This window comes from Symphalangus syndactylus, chromosome 7 (genome assembly GCF_028878055.3).
Source record: "Symphalangus syndactylus isolate Jambi chromosome 7, NHGRI_mSymSyn1-v2.1_pri, whole genome shotgun sequence".
In the NCBI taxonomy this organism is placed as follows: domain Eukaryota; kingdom Metazoa; phylum Chordata; class Mammalia; order Primates; family Hylobatidae; genus Symphalangus; species Symphalangus syndactylus.
Window position 1 is genome coordinate 34,575,841 of NC_072429.2, and position 25,805 is coordinate 34,601,645.

Below are 25,805 nucleotides of genomic sequence, written 5' to 3' on the forward strand. Positions count from 1 at the left end.
AGGTCAAGAAGTGATGATAGCACAACCATAGGAACTTTCTAGGAACCAAACGGAGTGAGCTCCTTGCTTCCAAGGACACGTTACAGCCAAAGACCTTAAAAAGCTCATTGTTCATCACCAAATATTTAACAGGTCCAATTTTCCTGATTTCTTTGAGAGACACAACCTATAACAAATCAACTCAAGCAAACAAGAATTTCAAAGGAGTCAATGCAGTTGGTTTAAATCTGGGCTCTGTCATATAAGCTATGTGACATTGGGTAAGTTACTTAACCTCCCTGAGCCTTGATTTCCTCATTATTAATGTTAGATAATAACAGTACCTTTCTCACAAGGTTGTCAAAAGATTTAAGCAAGATAATATGAGTAATTGTGGATACAAACAATATTAATAATAACAATAACAGCAATAATAAAATACTTGCATACTTAGTATGTAGTGTTAGGTATTGTTCTAAGCAGTTTACAATCTCCTATCCAATCAAAACAAATCTATAACAACCTTGAAAAATGATCTCACACCCTCTTCTTGGACCCACAGTAATGGGTAACTCACTAACTTCCATGTTCTCTATCTGGAATATGATCTTTACGAGGGTGGAAATCATCCCTTCTCATTACTTATGTATCTTCAGTACCCAAATATCTTTTCCCAAATAATTTCTCAAAAATCGTATGAGTGAGCTATACGAAGGATTAACCATTCTGTAGGTTTGTTATTGTTATTAATAGAAATAGTCAACATCAATTGAGCATATATAACATTAATAACAATCGTAATTAATGACATGAGCACATGCAATGTACTACTCTATAGAGATAATCTGACATAACCCAGTGAGATATGACTATTTTATTATCACTAGTTTTCAAAATTCCTATATAGTAGAACAGGGATGTCAACTAAGCAGTCTGACCCTGACATTTGTGTCCTTACAATGCCATATTGTCTCTATGGGATGTGACACGTCAAGGACCCTATCAGTTAGCATCCTTCACTTTGTAGTAATCTGCTTTTCATCAAAATCTTTTCACTGCATTCAGAGTGAAGTGCACACAGCCAGAACTTTAAAGACCTTAATGTCTTGGTGCCCATCAGATATTTTCACTGAGCTTCCCAGACTCCAACTTAAATAACGAATGATGCCCTGCAGTTCAGGTTCTGCATGAAGTTGCAGATGATGGGTTGCTGGTTAGCATGTCAGCTGAAGGACAATATATTTTAATGCAAATGCAATGAGCTGGAACGACAGTATTTTCTCCAAGAGCCTTAACTAGGTTAGCATGACCTCCGAAGGGGCCAGAATTATAACAGCAAAATTAGAATAGAAAGGCTTATAGAGATTTCTATGTTAATAAGCCATGTTTTACTGGAACGATTATGTTCAGCACAATGGCCATTTGCCAACTTCAGGCTGGGCATCATTTGATCAGGTGACCAACAGAAAATTACGAGTCAGAAAGTGCTGGAGAGGCCACATTCACATGATGACACACTAAAAGTGGTGACAGAGGTAGGATAAAAGTGACAGGACCCCAAAGAAAGAGAGTTTCCTACAGGAATTGTAACACACAGTTTTTCTGCTTTGCAGTTTGTGTCATGCTACAGTAAAACTCCTGTTTGAGAGTTGATAAGAGCCATATCCCCCTGGGACCTGAAAACAGGGATGAAAGAGGAGAGAAAAGCAAGAAAATAGTTCTTTCCAGATTGAGGAATTTCCTCACACATCTAATCATTGCTCTGGGCTTGGAGACTCTGTGTTCTGCTGAAATGAGGGGGAGAAGCCATTTTCTTTGACTTGGCCCAACACAAAGCTCATCATCCCTTACTTACACTTGTTTTGCTTTGAGATTTAGAGAATTGACAGAAGCCAAGCTGATTAGGCACAGAACTTTGTACAGACAAAAACTAAAAAACAATTAAGTCTGACTTTCTCTAGTCTACCCACACATGTGTCTGTAAGAGTCAACAACAATCAAAGAAGGAAAGAAATTACTAAAGATGTACCACAATGCCCCTTGGTATTTAAAATGCCATCTGAACAGATTTTTAATGGTTTTCAAAAGATGCCTTGGCACCTCCCCAGAAATACTGAATCATAATCACAAGGGGAAACAGAGGAGAAATGATCTATATTTTCAAACTAGCTGTCCAGATAATTCCGATGCAGGACTAGATTTAAGAATCTCTGCTTGGGACCATAATTCCTCACACAATCACACATAGGGAAGCAATGATGCTATCCTGGGTTCATCTTACCCAATATTCAGGCTCTCAGTGCAGAACCAAGAGCCATGATCCAAGGAGCATAGCTGTTATCTTTCCTGACATTGACCTCAAACAACATTCAAACAATTAATAATCACCTAGCACCTAATATGTGCCAGGGACTTTTACATATATTATTTTGTTTCAGTCAAAGGTTAATGCCACTTAAATATTTAAAAATTCAATATATAGAGATATTACTCTTAGAATTATCTAAGAACAACAACGTTATAGGTAATTGGATCACACCATTTTGTTCACACTTCAACTTGGAAGAGGATGTAAAATGAATTTATTTTTCCTGTAACTGAACTTTCATTTGTCTATAACCTTCATCTGACAGTTGGTAGAAAAATAAACTAAAGGACCAATCTAGTTTAAATTCAGTCTGTTCTTATTATCTGCATGGTCATTTTAGGCGATGTCAGTCTCATTTGAATAAAAGTGGTTTAATCTCTCATATAACCTCTCTCCGCTTCTCCATGAAGATAAATTCTGGGTACAAAGGTGGTGAGAGGGAGATGTGGCTTACAAGCATTTGTGGTGGTATATAGGGTTGTGGGATGGCCTCCTGACCACTCTGATCCAGGGAGCACCTCCCTTGGCCACCTGGTTGCCGCTTGCCCCCTGGCCTTCATGGTAAAAATGGAAGCTGGCCTGACACACATTGTCATTTGTTCTCCTGCCTCAACCAGTATACAGAGGTGGGGCTACCTGAGCTTCACCTTGCTTACTGCTAGCACCACAGACTTCTCTAAGGTTTGGCTGGAATTGTACTCACTCTACTTGGTGGGTCTGACCTGCAGTCTTTACTGCAGTGCCAGTTTGTCCCAACCACTGAAACCCACTCTGGCAAGATCCCCAAGCACACTCTCAGGTTGCTTCCAAGTCCAGCCTCCACCACACTGGACTAGGAGTTTCATCTTGTGCCTTAGGCTGGGGAAGAAGCAAATCTACTTTCAGCGTTGCCTCAATTTGCCTAATGAGCCTCCTGTGCCAAAGCCGAGATGAGAAAAATAGGACCATGTGTCTTTGTTCTGTTCTCCTGCTCTCTTCTCTTTTCTTCTGATTCCCACTGTCTTTGAAGCTGGAAAAGGGCAGGCTCTTCCACTTGGCCTTCCTGTGGAGACCTCTGGCTCAGATAAAGCATGCCCTTGATATGCTAAACGGGCAGCTAAAAGAATTGAGGCAACCCTCTCTCCAGACTACAGCCTGGTTATTTGTGGATGTTCCCTTTGGTCTGTATCCATTCTCTGGCATTCCTAATCTCCCTCTTCCTTCCTCTAAGCAATAGACTCCTCTAATCATCTAGGGCAAAGCCCACATAATTAGGAAGACAAAAGATAAAAATATAAACGATTTTTTAAAACTGTTACTCCACTAAATATGTGTGGGTGACCTTTATTATTTTCAAAAGGAGTTTTACTTCGTAAGGAAGGCAAAATGGAACTTCTTATCTGCATTTTACAGAAGACACTGAGGCACAAATTGTCATATGATTAGTAAATGGTCTATAATATTGCCCTTTTGTTTATTCCTTGAGCCATCTTCTTTTCATGATGCATATTTCTTTTCTAGATTTAGTGATTTGTTTAGCCAATGCTGCTTCCTCAAGTAATGAGTCCCTTTAGATAGGACCAAGTACTACATGGATAGTCCTATTATTTTTCCTACCGACTCACACCCTACTGCCATAAAAGGCCCAAGTCAGACATCACTTCTCCCACATCACTTTCATTACCTTGCTGTACTTTGAGATTATTTTTAACCTGTCAAACAGCATCATTTGACCCACGATCCAATGTAGCAATGTCTTGTGTTCCTTTCTTGCTTATCTATCGTCTGTGCATATCTGCTCTCAACTGGTCTGTAAGCTGTTCTGCAAGCTCTTTGAAGGCAGGGACTGTGCTTTATAAAGTCCACTCCAGTGGTTAAGACAAGAGAGATTCTGAGGCTAGACTGCAGATTCAAATCTTGTTCCTGTGCATGTTACTTAACCTCTCTGAGCCCCTATCCCCCTACCTCCCACCTATAAAATAGACATAATAAAATGCCTGCTCACAGGGTTTTTTTGTGAGGATTAAATAAATATACTTACAGCATTTAGAACAGTACAGGCACATAAGTGCTATATGCCTGTTTGATATTTTTATTCTATTCTCCTTAGCACATAAGACTTAGTTCAAAGCTGATACTTGTTAGTGCTCCTAAGGTGAACCATTTTCTAATAGATTATTTTTATTTAGTATTTTATTTTAAATAAAATTGCTGAGATACAAAGCTAAATTTGTCACCAATAAAATCCTTCAGATAAATGAGTTTATGAGACTCTAAGAAATAATTTTGTCACAAAAATAGATACTGCCCCAAGTGCCACATCTCACACACACATAAAACAATGATAAGGATGACAATTTTCATCATATTCTGACATCTCTAGATTACACAAAGAAAGTGTTTTCATAATTTTATCCCCTTTAAGCATCACCATACCTCTGAGAGGTTAGTAAATCAAGGACTAGGGCTTTCATTTTACAGGTGGCGAAACTGAGGTATAGGAAGTCAAGTGGTTGAACTACATCACTGAGAAAGTTATCAAGAGAGGCACGGCCAAACTCAGAACTCTCCTACCCCTAGATGCACATCAGTGCCCCAGGCCAGCCAGTTACAAAACACTTTAATGACCATCGGCTCACTTGATTCTCATAAACTCCCTGAGCTTCTCAAGAAAGGCATTATCATCCCTATTTTGCAGGCAAGGACACTGTAGTTGTGGAGGCTAAAAAATGGCAGAGCCTGGGCTACAGCCCAGGCCTTCTGATCCAGAACCTCATGTTCCTTTATCTCCTCATAGCACCCAGCAACGCTGTGCAGTAAGGCAGGGGAGGCTCTCAGCCTGTTGCTTCCAAGATCGGTTCTGGCCTTGGACCGACTTTGGTCTGGATCCCATCTTGCCGCGTACTAGCTGTGTCACCTTAGTAAAGTTGTGGGTCTTTCTGGGCCTCTGTTTCCTTATCAGTAAGATGAAGATAATAATAGCACTTTCCTTATGAGGTGGAAAAGAGAATTAAACTGGATAGTCTACATGGATGCTGTCTGCACAGTATCTGGCAACTACTAAGAACTCAGTCAATAAGACTGTGGAAAATACCTACTCCTCACTCATCCCATTTTGACGTGCAGGAACTTCAGCTACACCAACATTCCTGGCTTCTCTTCCCACTCTCACTCACATTCCCCATAGGAGAGGAGAGATTTATCAGAGTGTACATTTGGAAGAATACATTGAGATCTGCTCTCGGTCATGCATTAAGTGCAACAAAGAAGGGCTGAAAACCTCTTAGGCAAAGTATTAACATATTCCTTGTTGCCTCATCCCTAAGCCAAATCCTCCAACCTCATATTCATCAATAATGGACCTGATATTTTGATATCCATTGTTCTGATTCTTATATCTGTCTCTTCATTGGCTTTGGACTTAGGGAAAGATGTAGGTACCATCTACTGATTCCCTAAAAGCCAAACTAATATTAGCTGCTGCTATGATCATTAATATATAAAAATTGTTTCCAAGCAGAATTGTCAAAGGTCTCCAGCTTTTTGCTTTACATCAGATGGCTGGTGTGGCTCTAAAAGGTTTGGCTGCTACATTTCAGCAGCAACCAATGGTCTGCAGCACCGGAAGTCAGATATGAACCAAACCTTCGTCTCTAACATGTCCCAATCTTAGACCTCAGGAACGTGTTGAAGACAAAGCTGACTTAAGACATTGTCTTAGGGCCTTTTTCTGTGAATGAGCCACTGTGGTTAGGAACCAAAGTCCAGCTAAATCTCGGTCACGTTCTCAATGTTCTGCTGGGTGGGTTTCACCTTGGGTGTCCCCAGAACTTTGTCAGAGCAGATGGGGAATTCTAGGAGGGTGACTAGACGTTCAGTCTATTTTGGTTCTCCAATTCTCCAGCAGCCTGGTGTCTGAGCTGAGAGAAATGGGTTGTTTCAGAGTACAAGAGAGCGCCAGTGGCAAGGGCTTCCACATGTCTATTTCTGGCTGTCCCCGATGCTGTGTCATTGGAGGAGCTGTGACATCACAGTCTCTGCCTTTTTCCAAGGCCTGACACTATAGGTGACTCACAGAAAATGTCTGCTGTGGATGCCATCCTGGCTCAATACACACAGCCAGAGAGAGTCACACAGAGTGACTTGTGCTGGGGTTGGGTAGGGGCAGGAAGGTAATCATAATATCAGGACTAGCAGTGACCTTAATTGTCCTCTAGTAAAAACTTCAAAAAAAGCTGGAGCCCTTGCCACAACATTCCTATAAGTGGACCTCTATGCTCTGTTTGTACATCTCCAAGGACATTGAACTCATTACCTCCCAAGCAACTTGTAACAGGATGATTTAAGCCACAAGTAACGGTATATTTAGGCAAACTTTTTAAACTTCTCAGTTAACAAGTCTACAGGGATGTGACATCTGAGTTGGTTAGGGGCTCAAAAGAGTCACCAAGGACCAAGGTTCTTTCTACTTTGTTGGAAATCAGTGATGGTTTTCCTCATTGGATCAAGTATCTTTGTCCCATATATACTATCAAAAGCAAGATGAAAATTGATGCACACAGGGGGCTTTTCCTCATATCTTCCCCTTTTGGTAAAGGTAGAAAACCATCCCCAAACTCCAGGAAACTTCCCCCAATACCTCACTGGTCAGAACAAGATTGTATGCTCATCCCTCCACCAATCACTCACAGACGAGTAGAGGATTGCTACAAGTTGCCTTGGCCAATTGAAAATCATGCCTTGGAGATGGACCCACTGCTCTCTGAACAAAGAATAGTTTTATAAGCAAAGAAGAATGGAAAACAGCTATTATATATAGGCAACCAACCATGCTTGCACAGTAGCTCAATTCCCCGCTGAACTATTTTAAAGTTATTTATAATACTGAGCTGAAAACTGCTTATTAATGATATATCTCCCTAGCCATTGATTCTAGATCTACTCTGATGGCTCACACAAAATAAACACAACATGTTTCCATATGACATATCTGAAAACTGACCATTCTATAAATATGTCCAGTTTTTTCAATCCTTCAGCATAGTACAGAACTCTAGAGGCAGACTGACTGGGTTCAACTCCCAGTTCTGCTAGGTGGCCCTGGGAAAGTTACTTTAACCTCTTTGTACCAGATTCCTCATCTGAACAATAAATATAATAGCAGTGCTTACCTCATAGAGCAGTTATAAGGATTAAATAAGTTAATATATATAAAACACTTAGAACAGTACCTGGCACAAAGTTGGTACATTAAGTGCCCACTATTACATAATAATTCAACATTTTTGGTTGTTTTCTTCTGTCAGTATTCCATTTATCTGCATCTCTGTCAAGAAGTTGAAGCAGGGCTTTAAATCTAGACTTCTCCATACACTATATTTTATTCTCAGTAATCTCAATATGCCTTCATATTTTCAACCTGCATTTGTGCAGTTGATTTTTTTGAACTTGAATGAGAGCCTTACATTTAACTCTATTTCATTTCATTGAAACACAACAGGGCTGAAAGTATGCCTATTACTCCAGGAAGGAGAGGTAAAGACTGTCAAAACCTTAAATTCACCAGGCTAGACTGTTTTCCTCTCTAATGTTGCTTTCCTCATCCTCTCCACTTCTACCACATGGATTTCTCCCATTACTAAGCCTGGTCTATCAGCCTCATATCAACTCTGTGAGCCTAGGACAGGGCTATGAGATGAATTCTGTTCCCCTGGCTCCCTATCCCTGCCAAATTCATATGTTGAAGTTCTAACCCCAGTATCCCAGAATGTAACTATATTTGGAGATAAGATTTTAAAGGGGTGATTAAATGAGGTCATTAGTGAGGGCCCTAATCCAATCTGACTGGTGTCCTTATAAGAGGGGGAAGTTCGAACACGCAAAAACACACCAGGGCACACACTACACAGAGGAAAGATCAGGTGAGGACACAGCAAGGAGGCAGCCACCTCTGCAAGCCAAGGAACACGGCCGCAGAATGAAATCAATTCTGCCAACACCTCGATCTTGCACTTCTAGCCTCTAGAACTATGAAAAATAAGCTCCTGTTGTATAGGCCACCCCAGTCTGTGGTTTTTTACCCCTAGGAAACTAATACAGGCAGCCTGAGCTGGTTTCTTCTGCTTGCAATTAAGAACACTGCTTAAAATGTACCGCTCATTCATCCTCTTCCACCTCCAGCACCACTATGATCACCTTCTTCACTCTGTGTCTACCTTTTCTTTAATTATCCAGAGCAATCTTAATAGTCATTTATCTGCCTGGCCATACTTGCTTTACCAATCAGGGTGCCCTCATGGTCCACACTAATGCAAGTGTGTCTCTCAGAAAATCTGCAATAGAGTCATTAGGAGGAAGGACTTAAAGTGCACAGTCCTGGGCCCTATCAGGCCAATGGAAAGGCAATAGATTAGAAAGATTCCCAGGGATTTTGTATCCACCTTTTGAAATACCTTTCTGTTACTAACAATTTGTTACTTTCATGGCTGACTTCAAAAATCACTAATTGATTTGGGAGGCCGAGGTGGGCGGATCACGAGGTCAGGAGATGGAGACCACGGTGAAACCCCGTCTCTACTAAAAATACAAAAAAATCAGCTGGGCGTGGTGGCAGGCGCCTGTAGTCCCAGCTACTCGGAGAGGCTGAGGCAGGAGAACGGCGTGAACCCGGGAGGCGGAGCTTGCAGTGAGCCGAGATCGCGCCACTGCACTCCAGCCTGGGTGACAGAGCGAGACTCCGTCTCAAAAAAAAAACAAAAAATAAATAAAATAAAATAAATCACTAATTGAAATGATGAGAGAAAAACTTGCCGTGAGGACTAGGAAAAGTCATTTTTCTTTCTGGACCTTGGTGTTATCTTTAGTATAATGAGGGAGGTAAAGCCTAAGATCCCTTAGGTTTAGCACATTTAGGTCCGAAATAGGCATCATAGCAGGTTGAAACTGACCAATTTTCAAATCTCGAAACAAATTAAGATAGCACCCTTTCAGGTAAGGAGTAGTGCAGACAAATAGTCTAGAGAAATAGGAATCAACCAGACCAGACAGAGGAAAACATTGGCCCATGGTCAAGCAAGAGGGTGAAAAGACAAAGTGTGGTTGATGGTCAGGCAGTCGCTTATAGAGCGAGTAACACCTCTAAGGCCTGCTACTACAGGAAGCCCACCTAGACTAAATAATGCAGCAGGGTGATACTCCTGTTTCTGATGCGGTGACCTAGGAGTGACCAAACAGGAGAAGAGGACCACAAGGCTATGGGGCTGCCTTTGATCACAAACATCTGGGAATAAATGCAGAAGGAGGAGAGAGACTGTTTGTGCTAAAGAGGACTCAGCTGACCTGAGCAGCTGGACAAACATTAGCTCTGATACCCAAGTGTCCCCCAGTGACCAAGAGTGCAGGCAAGCTCTGGAAATAAGTTCTTCCTTCCCTTTACATGAAAAATCAGCCAAGGGTCTGTCTAATGGGGTGAGGGAGGAATGGAATTGGTTGGACAGAAAGGGATGGAAGGGAGAAGATAGGATAGAGGTGGGGATGGGGAATTGAGAGGGAAAAAAACAGCCCTGGGAACAACCACCCTCCCTAGGTCAGTCAGCTGTGCTATCAGAGGCTCTAGCCAGCTTTGCACTAATTCATAGTCTTGTTCCAGTTTTGAATATACCACATAATTTTAAATCACTTTGTATTTGTCATGCTAAAAGCAAGGGATCTTTTGCCTTTGCTCACAAAATGAATGAAAAATCCAGTCACGCCATCATTAAATATAAAATATGTCACAAAATCTAAAATATGGAGGGACAGATTGCTCCAAGGGAGTACTACCACTCTGGAATCCTAAAATTCAGGTCCTATTCCAGGCTTGTTTATTAATTTGCCATTAATATATTCATTTATTTGTTCATTCAGTCAACAAATATTTATTGAGAACTCTCAGTATGCCAGGCATCATGCTAAACGCTGAACAAGAGAGATTCAGTTCCTTTCCAAGGAGTTCCCAGTCCAGTGGAGAAGACAATAAACAAAATAGAAATAAATAGTTACGCAGTTTCCATTTGCGTAAGTACAATGGATAAGAAAGACAAGTGGTTATGAAAATGTTTGGTGGTCATGTCTTTTCTATGCAGAGTGAGGCAAGGTTTTCCTGAGTTCTGAGCTGGCCCTACCACTGCATCACATGCATGACAATTTTACTGGGCTAGTTCCTTCCAACTTGTTAGGCCTCAGTTTGCCTATTTGTAAAATGGCAAGGCTGTACTCATGAACTCCAATGTGTCTTTGTTACACTATGAGTCTTACATCTGTGAGTATATATAAATATTGTGTGTTCATATAGAGCCCATTATGAAATGAATTTAGGGAAACTGGCAGAGAAAACGGGATGACTTTTCCCAACACAGAGACGACTGGAACACGGCCCTCACCAGAGAACAATTTCTCCTCCCAGAACCTGGTCAAATGTACCACTCTGTCAGGGCCATCTCTGGGTTGGCAGCTTGCAAATTTTCTTCTCCCAGCCAAAAGCATATTTCACCAGCATGCAGGCAGAAATGACAGAATGGGGTTAGGATGTGGATAAGAGTGACATGATTTTTTTCATCCACGGCACTGCAGAGGAGGAGGTGGCCAGGAATCAATGATGGTAACTTTCTGGGATGAGGCAAGCAGAGATGCCTAAGCGGATGAGGATACTGTGGTTCGTTGGGGCACATAGGTTCAGAGTCTAGAGAGATGGACTCAATCAGAAAGCTCAGACTTGAGATCAAGTCTTGCAATGAAAATTCTATTTAATCTTAATCAAGTCATGGACTTCGTCTGGACCTTGGGTACATCTAAGAAAAAAAAGGATAAAACCACTTCCTTTACTAATTTGATATTAACATGAGAATACAAATTTTGTGCTATATGTGTTAAAGAGATATTAAGACAGCCATCTCTGCTTCTCATTAGCAAGGATATAACTAAAACTTTGGCTAAATGGGCTACCTTCAAGAAAGAGCCACATAATAGGCCAGGCATGGTGGCTCATGCCTGTAATCCCAGCACTTTGGGAGGCCAAGGTGGACAGATCACTTGAAGTCAGGAGTTCAAGATCAACCTGGCCAACACGGTGAAACCCCAACTCTACTAAAAATACAAAAATTAGCTAGGTGTGATGGTGCACATCTGTAGCCCCAGCTACTCAGGAAGCTGAAGCAGGAGAATCGCTTGAACCCAGGAGGCGGAGGTTGCAGTGAACTGAGATCGCGCCTGTGCACCCCAGCCTGGGCGACAGAGAGAGAGTCTGACAAAAGAAAAAAAAAAGAAAGAAAAGAAAAGGAAGGAAAAAGAAAGAGCCATATAATAGAGGTAAGCCATTCTTTCAGGACTGCTATGATAAGACTGTATGCCAAAGTGCTTTGTAAACAGTAACGCACCATGCAAATACAAGGTATTATTGTAATTAATTAAATTCTATGATAATTATAATTATGATGATTATTATAATTACCATACATGAATTATTCTTAACTGGGTGGTTGGATACATAGTTAGAGAAATGGATGGTCAGGCATTTTCAAAGTCACATAAAAGCATATGCCCTACCATCTAATTAATAGAGATTGCAAAAAGATCTTCTCTATGACTTTTGGCATGGAGAAATCTAAGAGAAACTAGCTCTCTATACACCCACATTATACATGAGTTGAACTGTGGTAATGGTCTGTAAAATGTCAATAATTTAAGTGAATGGTACAGAACATTTTAATAAATATTAAGTTATTTGGTATTTACAAGGTAATGAATTAGTTAAGAATGGTTCCATTATTCAATTTGGCAGATATGAAGACTAAGCTAATGAAGGTTAAGAAATTCACTACTAACCACAAGGTTTCAGAGAAATAAGGAATAAAATAATTTAAGTTTTTTTTTTGCTTCAAAAAGCAAAGTTCTTTCAAAGGCAACCTATCCTATAGTAGGAGACAAACTATTTGCAAACCATCTATCTGAGAAGGAATTAATCTCCAAAAATATAGGAAACTCCCTATAACTCAATAGCAAAAAAAAAAAAAAAAGAACCCAAACAACCCAATTTTTTTTAGTGGGCAAAGGATTTAAACAGATATTTTTCCAAAGAAGACAAAAATGACCAACACATATATGAAAATGTGCTCAACATCACTAATTATCAGGAAAATGAAACTCAAAACCACAAAGAGATATCACCTCATACTTATTAGGATGGTCATTATTTTTTAAATCAATCAATTAAAAACAACAAGAAAAACAAGTGGTGGCAAGAATGTATAGAAATTGGAACCCGTGTGCCCTGTTGGTAGAAATGTAAAATAGTACAGACTCTACTGAAAATAGTACAGAAGTTTCTTTAAAAATTAAAAATGGAGGTATCATATGATCCAGCAATTCTATTTCTACATACATATCCAAAACAAATTGAAAACAGGATTTTGAAAGATAATTGTACTCCCACATTCAATGTAATGTTATTTACAATAATGAAGAGGTGAAGACAACTTAAATGTCAATTGATAAATGAATGGATAAAGAAAATGTGAGCTATATCTATATATTACATATTATATATGTGTATAATATATAATATATATTATATATGTGTATAATATATAATATATATTATATATGTGTATAATATATAATATATATTATATATGTGTATAATATATAATATATATTATATATGTGTATAATATATAATATATATTATATATGTGTATAATATATAATATATATTATATATGTGTATAATATATAATATATATTATATATGTGTATAATATATAATATATATTATATATGTGTATAATATATAATATATATTATATATGTGTATAATATATAATATATATTATATGTGTATAATATATAATATATTATATATGTGTATGATATATAATATATTATATATGTGTATGATATATAATATATTATATATGTGTATGATATATAATATATTATATATTGTATATATAATACATATATACAATGAAATATTATTCAGCCACAAAAAAGGAAATCCTATCCTATGATACAATACAAATGCACTTTGAGGACACAATGCTAAGTGAAATAAGCCAATCACAGAAGAACAAACACTGCATGATTCCACTTATATGAGGACTTTCAAGTAGCCAAACTCATTGAAGCAGAAAGCACAATGGTGGTTGCCAGGGGCAGAGAGCGAAGGGGAAATGAGGAGTTGTTGCTCAATGTGAATAAAATTTGTCATATAAGATAAAAAAATTATCTAGAGATGCTCCATACAACATTGTGCTTAGTTAAAAATACATTTGTGGTTAGTAATAACAACACTGAACTGTTCATGTAAAAATGTGTTCAGAGTGCAGATCTCATGTTATGTGTTTTTTTTTTTTTTTTACCATAATAATAAAATTTAAAAACCAGGGCTCTCTCCGCTGCTGCTCTACTTATTAAGATTAATTACCCATAGTTTGTTATGTCTTGTGTTATAGCACAATGCCTATCTTGGCAAAAAAATTTTAAAAACAAGAAACTATTCTTATTAGCAGTCTAGAGCCATATATTATAATTGTGATGTTTTCAGAAATAAAATCATTAAACAGCAAAACAGAAGAAAACATATTGAGAGAGGCTAAGCGAGCTCCCATTTTACAAATGAGAAGCCTGGTTTAATGAGGCATTATAACACATTAATAAGTAATAATTGAGCTTCCATTCCTAGATCAACATTTAGCTTAAAGAAGTTGTTTGAAACCAGGTTTTATATCAAAACCACCTGAGAATATTTTTTAAAAATCTCACTTAGATCTGGATTCTTAAAACAAGAGGTCAAATGCACAGAAATAGAGAATAAAACAATAGTTATCAGAGGTGGAGTGGGGAGGAAATGGGGAGATGTAAGTCAAAGGATACAAAGTAGCAGATATGTAGGATGAACCAGTCTAGAGACCTAAGGTACAACATGAGGACTATATTAATAATATTGTATTGAATTAGGGATTTTTGTTTTTAAAAGTTGATTCTAGCTGCTCTTGTCAAAAAAAAGTGAGATGATAAATACATTAATTTGCTTCACTATAGTGATCATTTTAATATCTATATGTATCCCATATATCGTGTTGTAAACCTCAAATATGCCCATTAAAATGTATTTTTTTAAAAAACGAATGCCCAAGTCCTAGCACAGCTTCTGAATCTGGAATTTCTGGGGGTAGGGCCAAGCATTTATGTTTTAAAAAGCTTCCCTGGTGATTCTAATGCACATAACCTTCTAACTTGTTTCACCCATTGAGTTAACCTAAAACCTTGGTTTATATCTAGTATATTTTATCTAATGAAAAACAAAACGTGCTTTAATACAGCCGATGGTCAGTGTAAATCGATTTTTATACAGCCTACCTAAAAGGATAAGGAAGGATTATCTCACACAAATATAATTTCTTTCTTTCTTTCAAGACGGAGTTTCACTCGTCACCCAGGCTGGAGTGCAGTGGCGTGATCTTGGCTCACTGTAACCTCAGCCTCCCAGGTTCAAGCAATTCTCCTGCCTCAGCCTCCTGAGTAGCTGGGATTACAGGTGCCCGCCACCATTCCCTGCTAATTTTTGTATTTTTAGTAGAGACGAGGTTTTGCCATGTTGGCCAGTCTGGTCTCAAACTCCTGACCTCAGGTGATCCACCCACCTCGGCCTCCCAAAGTGCTGGGATTACAGGCATGAGCCACTGTGCCCAGCCATGAATATCATTTCTTTTTTGAAAATAACTGGATAATGATGAAGCTCATCAATGGCTGAACATTAATTCTCTGTGAAATACCTATGAATGCCTTATCTGTAAGGATTTTCTCTACCTATACAGCCCAAAAATAGTTTTTCTCAAGTTAAGATCTAAACCTCATGCTTCTTGGAATGGAAGATTAATCTTTTTCACTGCAATGTTTGCCTCATCACATTGGATTCACAAGTAGCCGGCTGGAAGAAAAAAAAAGAAAAACTGGCCGTGCCCGGTGGCTTACGCCTGTAATCCCAGCACTTTGGGAGGCCGAGGCGGGCAGATCACAAGGTCAGGAGATCGAGACTATCCTGGCTAACACGGTGAAACCCCATCTCTATTAAAAACACAAAAAATTAGCTGGGCGTGGTGGCGGGCACCTGTAGTCCCAGCTACTCTGGAGGCTGAGGCAGGAGAATGGCGTGAACCTGGGAGGCGGAGTTTGCAGTGAGCTGAGATCGCGCCACTGCACTCCAGCCTGGGTGACAGAGTGAGACTCCATCTCAAAAAAAAAAAAAAAAAAAAAACAAAGACTTCAGCAAGGCTGGCCCTTCCCACTGTACTGAAAAGGTAAGTCACAGAGATCGTGGCACAGCGGTTGTTTCTGCTCTCACCATGAGAATACAAGGAAAGGAAATACCAAAGCCTGTTAGGTTAAATTCAAATCATCAAAACTTTATTATGAAGGAAAAAAAGTCATTCTTTTCATCTTTGCTCTATACTACATTTTATATCCATGATCTCCTGAAGCCCCTTTGGTGTTGTCTTCTCTGTTTTTATGCTAAAGGAGATGGCTCACAGCCACGGAGCCAGTAAGCAGTGGACTGCAACTCAAACACAGACCCTGTGACCCCAAAGCCTGGGTTCTCTTGACCACTGTGCTGTAGTGGGGCCAGGAGCAAAATGCCTCAAGCACTGCCTCTGCCCCCAAAGAGCTAAGGGTTCAACTGAGAGACCGGGCATGGACACAGGAAAAGTGTCCTATTTTAAAATTCACGAAAATATTAAAAATATGTATTTTACCATCTATTTGTTATTGATCACTACTCCTAAGTTTTGTTACGTCTTAAACAGAAGTATTAGAAATGCTAGTATACAGAAAACCAAACACCACATGTTCTCACTTATAAGTGGGAGCTGGACAATGAGAACACACAGACACACGGCAGGGAACAACACACACTGGGGCCTGTCACAGGGTAAGGGGGTGGAGGGAGGGACAGCATCAGGAAAAATAGCTAATGAATGCTAGGCCTGATACCTAGGTGATGGGTTGATAGGTGCAGCAAACCACTATGGCACATGTTTACCTATTAACAAATCCTGCACTTTACCCCAGAACTTAAAATGAAATATTTTTTTAAAATTTAAAAAAAAGAAAAGTTAGTATAGTTTTCTTGAATCTGGGCTCTAGCATCTAATAGCCTAATTTGAACTGTGACTCTTTTACCACTAACTACAGATCTAAATACTTTCTGCCAAAGCCTTTAGGGCTAGATGTGCTTCCAAATACAAGATTTGGAGGTGGGGTGTGCAAGGGCAGGGTTAGGAAATTAATATCCAAATATTACACAGCATACTCCTAACCCAAGTAAGGTATGGAGCAATGCTCCATAATTAAACACATAAATATTTCTGCAGTAAAACATATGAATATTAACATTAAATGAGATAAATAATTATAAATAGTCTGATGTCAAGCTAGGACAAGCTTTGCCACAAAATCAGATTAGGTCAGATCAGGTTTTGCTGCCAAACACACTTAAAAAAAAATTCCACTTCAAAGCCTTGTGGATTTGAGTAACTATGAAGCTATAGCTTTTGGCCATGAGAGAATTAATTAACTAATTTCTGTGTATTTCCATTTCCTCATTTGTAGAATGGTGAAACATATGTGCATACCATACATAATCCGTACTTCATTTGCATTGAATGAATTAGTGCAAGTAAATCACTTAGAGTAATATATAGCTCATAGTAAATACTCAATACTACCAAATATTGTCATTTTTATCACCTCTTTTGTGCCTTCCGTTTCTGGCATTTCATGATTTTTAAATAATTTAAAAATATTTAAATAAAATTTAAGGTTCCAGTAGGAGAGATTTCTTGATGTATGAACTTATACAGTAACTGCCATAAGAATTTTACAGAACTAAATTGCTGGAAGTGGCTCATAATAGAAAAATGAGCACTCCAGGATGGGGTGACCAAGAGCATTTCATAGAAGAACTGGGATTTAAGGTAACATTTTTTTCTTTTTTTTCTTCTTTTTTTAATTATACTTTAAATTCTGAGATACATGTGAAGAATGTGCAGGTTTGTTACACAGGTATACATATGCCATGGTGGCTTGCTGCACCCAACCACCCGTAATCTAGGTTTTAAGCCCCGCATGCATTAGGTATTTGTCAAGGAAGTGAGGTTTTGATAGCTGAAAAGGAAGGGAATGCCATCAGTTAAGAAGTGAAAAGAGAAGAGGTTATAGAATCAGTCTTGGCTTTGAGTATAGCTCCAGAACTTACAAGCTATGTGAGCTTAGACGAGCCATTTAACCTCCTTGAGTCATATTTTCTTCTGTTTATAGATATGGGAGTAATAATATCTATCTTTCAAAATTATTGGGAGGCTTGGAAGCTATACACATTAAGCACACAGAACAATGGCTAGTATGTCCTCCATAATACTAGCCATTAGAGGCATATAAGCACACTTCAAGTTGACAGTAGGAATGCTTTCTTATAGCCATTACTTCTCACACCAGGATGGCCTATATTGCAAGGTATTGAGTTTCCATAACCATTGTTTTTTGAGAACCAGCTATCTTACTTGTTTGAGGAAAGGATTACTGCTTTGGGAGGTGACAAGAAAGGTGCCACCCACACACATCTCTTCCAGTGCTGAGACTTTATTCTCAGAGATTAATGAATTATTTTGGAGTTTATTTTAGTTCAAGGTTTCCTTATAATGTGAGAAATTCTAGAACCTGATAGTTTGTGGTCTAGCTCAGGCAAGGTTGGGAAAAAAGAGGGAAAGTTACATAGGTGATGTGAATCCAGCTATGGATATCTATGAAAGCCAGGAGAGAACTTGGTCCCCAAGGGAAATAAAAGTGACATACAGTTTTAGTTACCTTTGACTCTTCAGGTCCTCTGTAGCATTATTTGAAGATAGTTCTTGCCTTTCTACAGCAATAAAATTATGTTTTTATTATTTGTCTTTTGCTGCCCCTCTTCTCAGTTTTCCTTCCTTTCTCTTCCTCTGCTGTTCTTCATTTCCCTGCCACTGTCATTTTATCATATATATATCAGATATATCTGATATATATATCTCAACATTCAACATTATCATCATCCAAAAGTGGTTTTTAAGGGGCCTAATGCTGTGAGTTAGGAGAAGCAATATGGCAACTTCTCCTTCCGTGTGTATCGAAATGTCCTCTCGACTCCTAGAAGGAAATGCACCAAAAGAAACCAAGCTATTATTATCACCAACTGCCATAGAATACAGAGCACATTACTGGTGCCAAATAAATAATTCTGCTTGGCAAGTCAATAGAGCAAAAGTGTGACCAGCCTGCAGCCTGGTTGGGACACAGATTACATTGAAATAGAGCTTTGGAAAGAGCCATATATCAAAATAATGGCTTATGACGTCAATACGGGACTCATGTCCTTTCAGGTGGGTGGTTTTAAATAATTCACAATTCATGGGGACATTGTTGGAAATAAGTATCCAGTCTCTCCCTTAAATAGTCCAGATTTGGACTGGCTACGTTTAACAGGGCACATCATTACCAATATTTACAGTGATGGGATCTTTTGCTCACTTAGCTATTGTCATCTTCTGCTAATATAAAATTTGTCATAGTTTGAAAGTGGGAGCCAATATTTGAAATGTCCAATATTAATATTTATAAATTAATTTATTTTTAGTATTTACTGAACATTATTTTGCACCTATGTGAGAGGACCTGCACTGAGGACTTAATGTGCATTGCTTGATTTAAATATACAATGATCCTAGCAGATTGATATTGTGTTCATTCTATTATTGAGAAAACTGAGGCTCCACAAAATTAATAAAACTTCCTAAGGCCATATAACTGATAATTGGTGGAACATGATCATTCTGACTTAAGTGTAACTTCAGTCACACCAACATTCTAAAATGCCTCCTGTATAAAGTTTATAAACAATTTAGTACTTTAAGATATTCAGAGGAAATCCTTAAGAAACCTCAGAGAAAATTATTTTTCAAACATTATCATGTAAGTTAGAAAAAGACACTTATATTTTTAATTATATGTTAATTTCATATCAGTCCCATCAGTTACTTAAATGAAATTAACCACGGATATCCACCAGGCAACAATGAGACTTGTTTAAGTGGGTAATACAAAACAACAAATCTCTCTATTTTTGAATTTGGGCTAGTCTTCTTGTTTAGTATGAAGGTCCTCTAAGAAGATTTAGAGAAGGGAGAGTCCTACAATTACATATATGACATGCACTGGCTTAGCAAACTCTTCACATTTCCAATGGAATGTATCCCAATTTTTATTTAGCCAGCTCCAGAGTTACAACTATTTCTTACTCATGTTTCTGGACCTACCAGATGTAAATAAAGGTGATTTATATCCAGTTCTCCAACTTTCCATGAAGCCAATGACTGAGGACTAGAAAATGATTATTTTTCACTAGTGTAGCGTTCATACCTGCTTATCCTAGAATTAGGAAGATGGTTACATCATGACAAAATTGTAGTTTTAACAAAAGGCATTTTTTGCTTAATGTAAGAGTTGCTTAGTGACAGAATTAAGATCAAGTTTCTCTCTCTTCTCAGATCTGCTACCAAATGGCTAACTTTAGGCAGGTTTCTTTTTTTTCTCTAGGCCTCTAAGTTTCTTTCTAATTCCCTTTCCTTCCCTTCTAATTTGAACAGTTAAGATGATTTGTATATGTTTGTAAATAAATATTGAAATAACAATCACATAAAGAATAAACATAACTAACTTCCAACATGCTATCAGCTGCAACATCTCAGGGAGACCAGGCTTCTTCTTAGTCTGACACAATTCAGTACCACGGACAGCAGCAGAACCACGTCTGGGACTGAAAGGACTTGGGATGAATTTATTAGCCTATGCCCGGCTTTAACTTGGAGAATGGTCTAGAGTTCCATGGTCTCTTTTTCAGAGATCAAGAATGGCAATATCTAACATATAAGTACTGGCATGGACTTGAAGATCATCTATCAAACTCCGTAACAATAGCATCCCTTCAAGGAAATGTTTGAAGCTTTAAATTAAGAAAGAAATGGGTATTCTAGGCTTCCTGGCAGGACCACTGACAGTCAGTAGAGTTTGTGTAGTCCCAATGAGTTAATACAACCTACAATCCACTATATTTATATATGGAAGGTCAGGCTCTCATTCCTCTCCTAGAGCAAATATCTGAGAAAGTTGCTTCAGTTTCGCTTTTGATCTGGCCTAGTTTAGTAAGTGAATCAGCAGCTTTTCAAAGGCTATAGAAAAGCAGCTTCAATTTAAATTGCCCTCCATCCATATCAGTCCCTGTTCAATGAGCCTAGCTCCCTAGGCTGAGGAGGCTTTGCAGAAAGTCTGACCTGATGAAACTTACAGCTCAAATTTCCAATCTTCATTGCTTAGCCCTCATTTCTCAATGAGCAATCAATTTCAGTCAGTTACAACTGGCTCATGCCCAGAAGCTAGGATGGCTAAAGCTTAAACAGGCTTTAGCAGGGTAAAATGAAAATGGAAGATTGAGTTCACAGAACCTACCTTGGTGAAGTTAGGTTGCCACTGTTTGACGCTTTTAAGTCACTACTGATCAGACATAGAATAATCGGCTTTAATAGTAGTTTGCAGCCCTGGCATTGTTGAAACTCACTTATGATGAGGAAAAACTTTAAAAAAATTATATCAAATACAAATATGGAACTTTTAAATTCTTACATGGAAAAAGGGTAACTTTCTTCAAAATAACCTAGCTCCTACTTGCATTCTTGTATACATGCATGCACAGATTTATTCATTCATTCAACATATATCCACTATGCCAAACATTGTGCCAAGGATAAGGAATAGTTAAAGAATCAGATTCTGGCCTCAAAAAGCTTACAGTCTACAAGTAAAGATGGATGAGTAAATGTATTAAAGTATAATGACAGCAATTTTCCTTTAACCCTTCACATCCAGTTTGCCTGATGGGCAAATCTAACAGGTATCACTTTAAAATATGACTTGAATTATTACTCTTCTTTCCATTTCCACTATGAATACAATGGCCCAAACTTCCATAATCTCTTGTCTGGACTACTGTACAATTTCTTAGTATGTGTCCCTGACTTTGCTATCATCCCAATCCACAAATAGCAAGAATGAGTTACTGGCCTTTTAAAAATATGTATTAAACAATGTCGCTTTGATGCTTAAAATGAGTGGATTCCTGATGAACTTAGAATCAAACAGCCTACAATGTCCTAGACAACTGCACTCATATCAATCTCATCTTCCCTGACCCTTCCACTGGCCCACCTGACTCCAGCTATACTGACTTTCCTTTGATTTCTCATTGTCTTCAATCTTTGCATGACTCTCTCCTCCTTGTCATATAGTCTTCAACTTAAATGTCCCAGTCTCTGAAGTGTGTTTCTTGTCTATATTATCTGTAGTCACCCTTTAGGTGCTCTCTACCACATTATTGTGCTTAATTCTCTTTAGGGAATTTACCTAATATCTTTCTCTATTATTATTTGTATGTTGTCACTCGTCATAATCAGAGGAACCTTGTCTCCACTTCTTTTTCAGTGCTAGTACCTAGCAAATAGAATGGCAACACAAAACTTCATGCAGAGAGAGAGTATGTCTATTTTGTTTCAGCTGATCTCCTGTGGCAATACTGTGGCATTTGCGGATTGCAGGTGCACCAAACTATTAGCTGACTGAAGTTTCTAAGAAAAGTCCCTCATCTAAGACAATGAGTGAGAAGCATGAAAGGCTTTTTATGTGGCATGGGCTCCTCATCTAAGATGATGGATCAATGAGATGGGCAAAATATCTTGCTCAGAATAGGTTCAAGGAGAATAATGATAGAGTCGAATCAGGTATGTCTGTATTTTCTTTTAATAATAAAAATAAATAGATGGGTCTTTGTGGGGCATTAGACAAAATAACAACACTGGATAACTCATTGAGAATCATGGTATTTTGTAAGAAAAGAGCAAAGATTCTATCTTCAAATTACTCCCTCTGTCATGTATAAATTTGCATTATGTTTGCATATGTATAAACATATGTGAATACATGGGTGTTTGTGTTCAATCAAAAAAGTGGATGTCTACACATATAGGCAAAAATAACCTACCAATACAAATTTCTCAAAATTTCCCATCGCTCAAGCCAAATATGTATTTCTGCAACTTGTCTTGGTATCTACAATGCCCATACTATTCACGACTCCTAGTTATCACATTGAAATCTCTCTTCTAATATTAAAAATTGTATAGAAGTTTCATATAAATTATTCTTACCTTTGCACAAAACTTTTAATTTTACAAAGCATTGACAAATGTTATCACCGCCTTTTATTCTCACAGAGACTATCATTCCCACTTTACAGATGAAGAAATTGAGATCTAGGAGAGATTAAACACTTGTGCAAAGTATAACAGCTGACTCATAACAAATTTAAGATCAAAACCTGGTTCTTTTGGCTCAAAGGAGAGATCAGAGCATAGGACTCTATAGTGGTAACTTTTGCTAATGAAATAGTAGCAAGACCCTGGAAGCTGAAGCACTATGAGAAGGTTTGGCAGCAAGAAAGAAGGTTCTATATGTTCAGGCAGTGATCTCAGTGGGGAGTAAGTTTGCCCAAATCCAGGTAAAGGGTTTCCAGTGGTCATTTCCTGTACAGGGCAGCTGACCTCCCAGTTATTCCTTCACCACTGGGATTAATCCATCACCAGACTCAGAGCCATTTTCCAAGTTATTCATGATTTGTGAGCAGTGCTGCCTCAGCAAGAACCCAGCAAGGTGACTGCTAAAAACTAGGAGAGGACAAAAGAAAATGAGATAGGCAATGAGACAGCCAGCCAGGGGAACTCAAGACAGACACAGCAGCACAGAAACATCACAATAGAGATGCCAGGGACTGATATTTCAACTAGAACAGAGAGCAAGTGAGCACATAGGACCAATGAGCAACTCATCATAATTCACCAATTCATCTGTTGCTCAACAGTCACTGCAGGAGAGAATCCCTAATCTAGGACTTGAAATTGGGCCATTTATTTCCAAACTGTGATGGTAGCTTTCAATGGATTATGAAGTCAGAAATCCACTTACCTAAAATTCAGTTGAAAATTACCTTTGAAGTCCATGCTGTAGGTAGAGTCAGTCTACTACTCTAGACTGATCTTTAGGTTGAAATCAGGCAGTGTGCTCTAGGAGATATGTCCTGTGCTTTAACTCTAGCCATCTACTCAGCCCTGAGCATGACCACAAACTATACTGTGCTCCCATTCAAAGAATAAAGTCTGGCCCCAGCTATAAATAACCAGACTTACTCCTGAAACAAGACAAGACTAGCATCTAACCCTGGGCACAGACTTAGCCTTAACTCCAGCCAATGGTGGGCCTTAATCCTGAACACAGAGTAAGGTCATTCATTAATTCGTTTTTCAACAAGTATTGAAGTGTCTACTACTTGACAGGCTCTCTGCTAGGATACAGTAACTAGCAAAACATCCATGTGAGACAAACAAATAAAGGGTGAATTAATTATAATTTTTATATATATTTACTGTGATGATTTAATTCCAAACATAAACTGACTCCAAACCTCAGCCACAAATTTACTTATGACCTCTAGGCACAGGCTAAGCCATAGCTGAGAGTATCTATGTCATCTAAAAATGTGGTTGACTTACAGGAAGAGCTTCTTAAAACCATGTCAGACAATACTGAGATTAGGTGCCCAATAAAGGTCTGACAAGCTGCAAAAGCAATCATTCAGCGGGTGGTGATGTGGAGAAAAGCCAATAACATTTCCCACAGTACTGAAACAGGCAGAGACAAACACACTTAGAAACACACTCTAGTTTAGAAGCATCGCCCAGGGGTAGATGATAAAGTTTACTGTATATACATTAGTTATTGGAGCAATACAGAAAAAAAAAAAGATGGAGAGACAGAAGATGGAGAGAACTGTAAGACCTAGAGTAATGCTTGAAAAACTGTCCAGGAGTGAAGTGAGATTTGAAGGGTCAAGACATTTGAAAGAGTAGACACATAGAGAGTTCAGCACATCAAACTTGAAAGATGGAATGGTCACACTGTGTTTAAGAGATGAGTTGGGCAACTTTGGCTAGAAAATTCTTTGGGAACATGTAGAGAATCAAAGAGTGAGTAGGGCCATTTTATGGCCAGAACTTAAACAGGCAGAGACTCCCAAGAGCAAGAAAACATGCTTATACATTCAGTTCAGTTTGAAAACATTTACTAAGGTTCAGCTATGAGCACATTATGCATTTTTATATATCCAAAACTGAGTTTTTATATTGTAACATTGCTCAATTAATGTGGAAAGAACAAGAAAAAGAAAAGAAAAAGGCAAGAGAAAAAGAGGAAAACAGTTTGTTAACCATTCTCTTCCATCAATGAAGCCCACGATAGTACCAGCAAGAATTTGGAAAACTCTCTAAAAATGGATCTCCTTGATTAAACCACCTTGAACTATTCTAATTAAGCCTATGGAATTGGGGGATGGAAACCCTGGTGGTGAGGAATGAAATTGTGGGATAAGGTTTCTTTACCATTGAATTAAATCCCCCAGGGTGTAAAAACCAGAGAAAGGTCACTTAATAGATTTTCCCAGATTCCTTTAACTCCAAGAAAGTAAACCTGGCTATTGTTCCCCTGTCACCTGGCTTTGCCAAAGAGTCAAAATATAGCGGAAAGAAAGAAAAGGATAAAAAAGAGGAACTAATTCACGGCAATTGTGGTTAATCCCACTCAAAGCCTCAATCCATGTTAGCAGCTAATCCAGTTAGTACAGCTTTCATGGGAAGCTTTAATAAATCCATCAGCCTCTTGCTGGAATGACAGGCCCCTTAACAACTCAGCATTCATGAAGTGATCCATCATTAATGCAGCAGATCTGGCACTTGTCAGACCTTAAACATCAGCAGGTTCGCCCTAACCAAGGCCCTATTCAAGGTCAGAGTCTTCCCAGACATCTCCAACCCTTACTGAATCTTACCTACTATAGTACTTCATAGTTTTACATCACCTAACCTACCTCTTTAGTTTGTAAGTTTGCATTTCTCAAAAGTCTTTTTTGAATGGATGATTAAACTGTTATTCCTAACCAAATTGCAAAATTCTTGAGATTAAAACTTGTTTATTTTATTTTAAAAATTTTTCCCATAGGTTATTGGAGTACAGGTGGTGTTTGCTTACCTGGCATCTCAAGATTCTTTAATTTGCCATTAATTTTATAGGGATTCCTGAAGTGGTAAGAAAATCTTTTTTAAAAAATTATTATTATACTTTAAGTTCTGGGATACATGTGCAAAATGTGCAGGTTTGTTACATAGGTACACACGTGCAATGGTGGTTTGCCGCACTCATCAAACTGTCATCTATATTAGGTATTTCTCCTAACGCTATCCCTTCCCTAGACCCCCAC

The 25,805-nt window shown here is 38.4% G+C and overlaps 1 long non-coding RNA gene across 1 annotated transcript in view; it reads right to left on the reverse strand.

Annotated features, from left to right (window-relative positions):
- LOC134737202 (uncharacterized) overlaps window positions 1-25,805 on the reverse strand; it is a 167,185-nt gene that overhangs the window by 4,135 nt on the left and 137,245 nt on the right. The gene's annotated exons all lie outside the window — the stretch shown is intronic.